Genomic DNA, 6,829 nt, shown 5'->3' on the forward strand with positions numbered 1-6,829 from the left:
AAAAAAAAAAAAATAAATAAAATGCCCAGCCTGGCCACAGGAAAACTTTTCTAACTCGGCAGCATACTTTCCACTTTTGTCCACCAGGCAAGATTTAATTAAATTCCAAATTGCTAGCAGCTGCACCAACACCACTCTTACTTTCATATTTGAAGCAATCACCTCCTGCTCTCTTCACTTTTAACTTCGTCCCTGTGCCGGGAACCTCCTCCTAGCACTAGATTTCTACTCTCTACCACGGAACTTACCCGTAGCTCTTGCTTCTTGATTCAGCTGCTCTTTTCAGAGTTCCCCTTACAGGCCACCAGATGCCGTTTTCAGAGTTCCCGGTATGGGCCACCAGATGCTGCATGCCCCAGCCTCCGGCCAGCAGAGGTGGGGCAAAGATGACATGTACACCAAGGCAGGGTACGAGCAGCTTCCGCTTCAGCTTTCTCTTTATTCTAGGGGATCACCCAATTTATCCGCCTCCACCCTCTGCCCTCGTCTCTCATCACTCTTCATCATCCAATCAGCATTCATCATGCTCTGTACATGAGCTATACATGCAGACAGGGTGCGTGTTGATAAGCCAGTGACTCAATATCATGCTGTATGATGCTATGTGTCAGGTGGGCAATGCATGATCATTCAGGTGCGCATGATCATTCAGGTGCGCATGATCAGGTTCTTGGTAAACAAGCAGGGATCACAGGGCTTGGCAATAAGCCGGGGCACCGTCTTGGCTGCCACGCGGCCTCACCTGCTTCCCACAGGTTTTCTTTCATTTTTCATTTTTAAATTATTTCTTTACATCTCAAGGGCTACTCCCCTTACCATCCCCCCACCACCACACAGAGTCCCTCTCCCCATTGCCCTCCCATTCACCTCTGAGGATGGACCCACCTGGATATTTCCTGAACCTGTGCATAAGTCTCTGAAGGATTAGGTGCATCCTTGCTCACTGAGGCCAGACAAGGTATCCTTCTGCTACATATGTTCTGGGGGTCTTGGTCCAGCCCATGTAAGCTCTTTGGTTGGTGGCTTAGTCTATGAAAGCTCCCAGGGGTCCTGTTTAGTTGACATTGTTGGTCTTTCTGTAGGGTTCCTATCTCCTTCAGGGCCTTCAATCCTTCCCCCAACTTCTTCATATGGGTCTCTGTCCTCTGTCCAATGTTTGGCTGTGGGTATCTGCATCTGTTTCAGTCAGATGCTGGATAGAGTCTTTCAGGGGACATTTATGATGGCTCCTGTCTCTAAGGATCACAGAATATCCATAGGGTCAGGGATTGATGCTTGTTCATGAGCAGGGTCTTCAGTTGGGGTATTTATTGGCTGGCCATTCCTTTAGCCTCTGACTCATCTTTGTCCCTGCACTTCCTTTAGACAGAAAAAATTTGGGGTCATAAGTTTTGAGGGTGGGTTGATGTCCTTATACTGGCACCAGGGGCCATTCCTGAAGATAGAAGGTAGCCTCTTCAGGTTCTATGTCCCCACTATTAGGCATCTAAGCTAATGTCACCTGCTTTGACTTCTAGGAGCCTTCACCATCCCATGTTTCTGGAACTTCCAATTGATTCCCCCACCCCTACTCCTGGCAGCTTTAGAGTCATTCTCCTGATCTTCTGGACCTCTCTCCTACCTCTCTCCACACCTGCACCTACACCCTATTCCCATAAAACCACACCATTGTTATTTCTAAATTAAAATCCATTACTTATAGGCATCATTTCCCTAATACACTGAAAAAAAAATAGTTTCATGTGTGTAGCCAGGATGAGTGTTACTTAGCTACAGTATGATGTATATTTGTTGCTTTCTCCATCACCTGCATCTGGTCATCTCCCCCACCCTGCCAAAAAAAAAGTACAGCAGACAGAAAGGAGGTGTTCTGTCCTAGCCTGGCCATCTTGTCCACTGTGTTTGTAAATCTCTCTTACTACTGATTACTACCTAGTTCAACCTATATCTGATAATGGGTCCCTAGAGACTTCTAAGTCCCACAGTTAGATTTCTCTCATACTATGAAACAATGTACAAAATATTTGTATATATATATATATATATATATATATATATATATATATATGCATCACCACATATTTACAATAGTTTCCTCTTATGTTGGTCCGGGTTCTTTAAAGGTACACATTGAAGGACTGGAGAGATGGACCAAAACTTAAGAGCATTTGCTGATTTTGCACAGTATGGTTTCAAACACACTGGAAGGCCATACTATACTTTGAAGTGACCATATCAATTCAAGATTGTCAACACAAGAACATGAGGCCAATATTCTATACAAAAATTAATAAAACTATACACTGAATATTCATAGGTGAATTTTTGTATTAATTTCTTATAAGAAATCTTATATGTCATATATGAACTATACAAGATATAAATAAAATATTTTTACCTTTAAAAATAGTAGGAACAGTTACATTTTGAAGGAGAGTTACTCTCCTGTGTGAACTTTTAGAAAGCTTTGTTTTGTGTTTTTTGAAGCAGGACCTTAATATCCAGCTCTCTTTAGCCTAAGAACTCACTGTGTCAATTGTTTGGCTTCAATGTGTGGCATTGTTCCCTTCCCTCCTCTGTGCAGGGGTCACAGGCATGCTTCAAATCACCTGGAGGAAAATTTTAAATGTTTCCAAAAATTGGAATCATTACTAAATAACATTGAGACATATGTGAAAAAAAATGAAGATTTATGTAAATGTATATCTCTAAGTTCAAAATAAATTAGAAGACACTTCTGCATTAAAACAATTGGTCAATTTTTGTGGTTTTATTTGGTTTTATATTGCTGAAACAATGCAAGAACACTATTTAGCATTTTAATATATTGATTTGAAATGAAAACAAATGATCTTCATGTAGGTCCTGAACAAATGGAGTGGGGTGGGAGGCTGTCCTCCAAAGCTGCTGCCTCTCTGCAGAATACACTCTTTTAGCTGGGCTGCCTTGCTGGCTGAAGTAGGAGAGAATGTACCTAGCCTGGAAGAGACTTGATGTGCCAGGGTGTGGGATACCCTGGGGGTGGAGGTGAGGGGCTGGGGCCTCCACTCTCTCAGTGGAGAAGGGGAGGGGGTATAGGAGAGGGATTGTGGGAGGATGGGACCAGGAGGGGGACATCAATGTAAAGTGAATAATTTTTAAAAATTAAAACAAATGAAAGTGTAATCTGAGGGGTTGGAGAGATGGTCCAGTGGTTAAGAGCACTGACTGCTCTTCCAGAGGTCCTGAGTTCAATTCCTAGCAACCACATGGTAGCTTACAACCATCCGTAATGGGATCCAATGCCCTCTTCTGGTATGTCTAGAGACAGATACAGTGTATACATATAAATTAAAATAAATCTTAAAGAAAAAGAAAGTGTAATCTGAATTATGTGAACTGTGTAAACTACCCAGGTTTCTTCTTAGATGATAATCCTTAAATTCTTTGACTCTAAGTAGAGCTCTAATATATATACATAGCACATTTCTTGATCCACTCATCTGTGGAAAGACAGCCTGATCCCCTATCTGTACTATTGTAACTAGTACCACAATAAGCAATTGTGCAAGCATCTGTGGTAGATAAAGTCCTTCAGTATATAGTCAGCATTTTATAGCCAGGGTCTACTGTAAATCTATTTTCAGTTTTTGAAACAGTTCAACTGTAATTCCCATCATTGATACCCTAATTTAGTAATCCCACTAACAGCACATAAGGGTTCTCTTTTCCTTGCATGCTGGCTTGCACTTCTAGTTTGTTTTGTTAATGATACTCACTCAGTCTGACAGAAGAACATGGAACTCAGCACTGCTTTAATTTTCATTTCTGTGACTCAGAGTTGTTTATGTCACTATTTACCTGTGAGTTTTCTCAGCTCATAGCCTTCTTTCTCAAGTATCTCTCAAGTCCCTTAAAGGGAAGATGAAACAGACAAGGCACAGTGGTGTCATAAGGCAGACTCATCTATTGTTAGTAATTATTATCAGTTCCCCTTTTGAGGGGGAAGGATAGCAATTCCACACAGTGTGTAGTTCATCTCATAATTCAGTGGAAACAGACCCAGTTTGCAGACTCTGTGCTACACAACACTATTTAGGATAGTATGTACTGTCAAGAAACATGGATGCTTACACTGCCAATCTTGTTATTTCCAGATAGGTTCCGCATGAAATTTGGAAAATATAAGCATCTTCTGCTCCCATTTAAGTCACTCCATGTTTGGATATAATCAGAATGATCCAAAATACAGTTTGTAGGTATTAAAGGCCATATAGTTATTTGTGGTACTAATTAATTTTAAAATTATTTTAGGCATGTGCATAGTATACACATACACATATATGTATGTATATGTGTATGTGTATACATATACATGTATACACACACATATATATATATATATATATATATATATATATATATTATACACATGCATATATGCAAGGAACCAAATGTATAAAATAAAGAAAGGATACATTTCTAATTATGTGTATGGGGGGATCTAGTATGTGTATATATACATGTATATACATGTGTATGTGTGTATCTTTGGAGGTTACAAGAGGATATTGAATGCCCTGAAGCTAAAAGTACAGGCAATTTTTTTTTATTATTATTTTCTTTATTTACATTTCAAATGCTATCCCGAAAGTTTCCCATACCCCTCCCCCCACCTCTGTTCCCCTACCCACCCACTCCCACTACTTGGCCCAGGCCTTGCCTTGTGCTAGGTCATATAGAGTTTGGAAGACCAAGGAGCCTCTATTCCCACTGATGGCCGATTAGGTCATCTTCTGCTACATGTGCAGCTAGAAACACAAACCCCGGGGGTACTGGTTAGTTCAAGTACAGGCAATTTTGAGCTAAATGGTGTGGGTAGCTAAGAAGCAAATTCTGGTACTCTTCAAGAGCAGTATCAATTTTTAGCTCCAAACCACCTCTCCAGTCACTAAATACTGATTTTTTTTATGCAAACATGTCAGAGAAATCTTACTTAGATTATTCTATTTCCTTGTCTTTTTTCACAAATAAAATAATTTACATCTTTGAAAATTGATGTTACACAAATTTTGTTCCTAATGTATTCTATTTCTATGTGAATAATGTGTTTATAATATTTTTAGATAATTGCTTCTCTTTAAACATTTTGTTTCATGATTACATGTAGCAAAGTACATTTTTTTTTCAGTACCAGCATGCCCTGATGCCCTTGCTTGGTAACATTTACTTTTCAGCTATATCCACAAAGGAATTCTAATGGGTTGTTTAAGGAGAAGCTTGTTTTCAATACCAAGTTCAAAATGCATAGACTTCAATTTCCACTCTATGTTTTCCTCCCAAATGCTGTACACTAATGTCTACCATACAGATTATGTCACAAACAATAAAAATCTGGAGTTTGAATAAATTTTGAAATTTCTGTATTTGTATATAGTATTTCTACCAGAAAAAAAAAAAAAAAAACAGAACAAAAATTCACACGCAAGCATCTAGATGAACCCTGTCCCTGTTGTACATTGATGTTGGTTTATTGCCTTTAGAACTGTAGTGACCTTGGGTTCAGCATTTTTACTGGTCCATGTAACAATAAGGAATCAGCTGGGTCAGACACAGTTGTTTTTAAAACTATTTTTAAAGTGGTGTCTACAGATCCTGCTTCATGATTAGGACAGATGCTATAAACTTCTCCTCAGCTCATAAAGAAAACAACAAAATTAATAAGGAAAAGATGCCAAAGGGTGGTAGAACTCAAGGTTAATGGATTGAATTGTGCAATTCAGCTGTAGATGTTTTTACTCTGGTCTTGTACTGAAGTTTACTGATGATACATTCTTGATATAATTAAAATCTCTACAAAAGAGTTGTTCATGAATCATTCGAATATCTTTAAATATATGCAGCATCTACTGATAGGAATGTTTGCATTTGCTTATTTCTCAACAAAAATCTCACTTTTGTGTAATGTATTTATCACTTATTAGGCTGAAAATGATTTCAGAACTCTGACATCTAATACTATTTTTGTTTGCTCCTTGGATGTAGATAATGAATGGAATCATACAATCTATGTTGGACACCCATTCCTTTGTACAGCACTGGGTCTTTGCATGGAGGTTTTCTGTTACAGCTCACTCATTTCAGTTGTTAGAATTCCAATGAATGCTTATTGCTTTTACTATTAACTGATGTTAAACTGCTTTTGCTTGGTGTTAATTTGAAATACCTGGCTGAGAAACATACCTGAAATTATGTTTGTTATATTCCTATTATATAAATTATTTACCAGTGGTCACATTTTAGCCAAATAGAACAAACTTTATGAGTTCCAAATATGTGAATAATAGGGTATGTGATGTGTTCAAACTTAGCAAAAAAAGTTGTCTTCCTTTTGCTCCAGTGCACTGCCAGGGAGAGGGTGGCCTGGAGAAGCGACACAGCTTCTGGGAAAGATCCTGTTTCTGGTTCCAGTCATCCGGCACCTTTCCCGCCCAAGGAGGGGTGAATGTCCGGGAGCAGTCTCAAGGCCTGAACCAGTAGGAAGGCCATCTTTGCGCTGGTGCACTGCCAGGGAGAGGGCGGCCTGCAGAAGTGACACAGCTTCTGGGAAAGATCCCATTTCCAGTTCCAGTCACCCGGCACCTTTCCTGCCCGAGGAGGGGTGTCTGCCCAGGAGGAGTCTCAAGGCCTGAGCTGGCAGGAGAGCCATCTTTGCTCCTGTTCACTTAGACTCCAGTCTGCACTAGCAAGAGTGTGGACTGCAGAAGCTACACAGCTTTGGGACAGACAGAAGCAACCTAACTTCTGGGACAGATCCTGTTTCGGGCTCCAGAAATTTGGGCACCTTCCT

The sequence above is a fragment of the Mus pahari genome, chromosome 19, assembly GCF_900095145.1.
Source record: "Mus pahari chromosome 19, PAHARI_EIJ_v1.1, whole genome shotgun sequence".
NCBI classification, from domain to species: domain Eukaryota; kingdom Metazoa; phylum Chordata; class Mammalia; order Rodentia; family Muridae; genus Mus; species Mus pahari.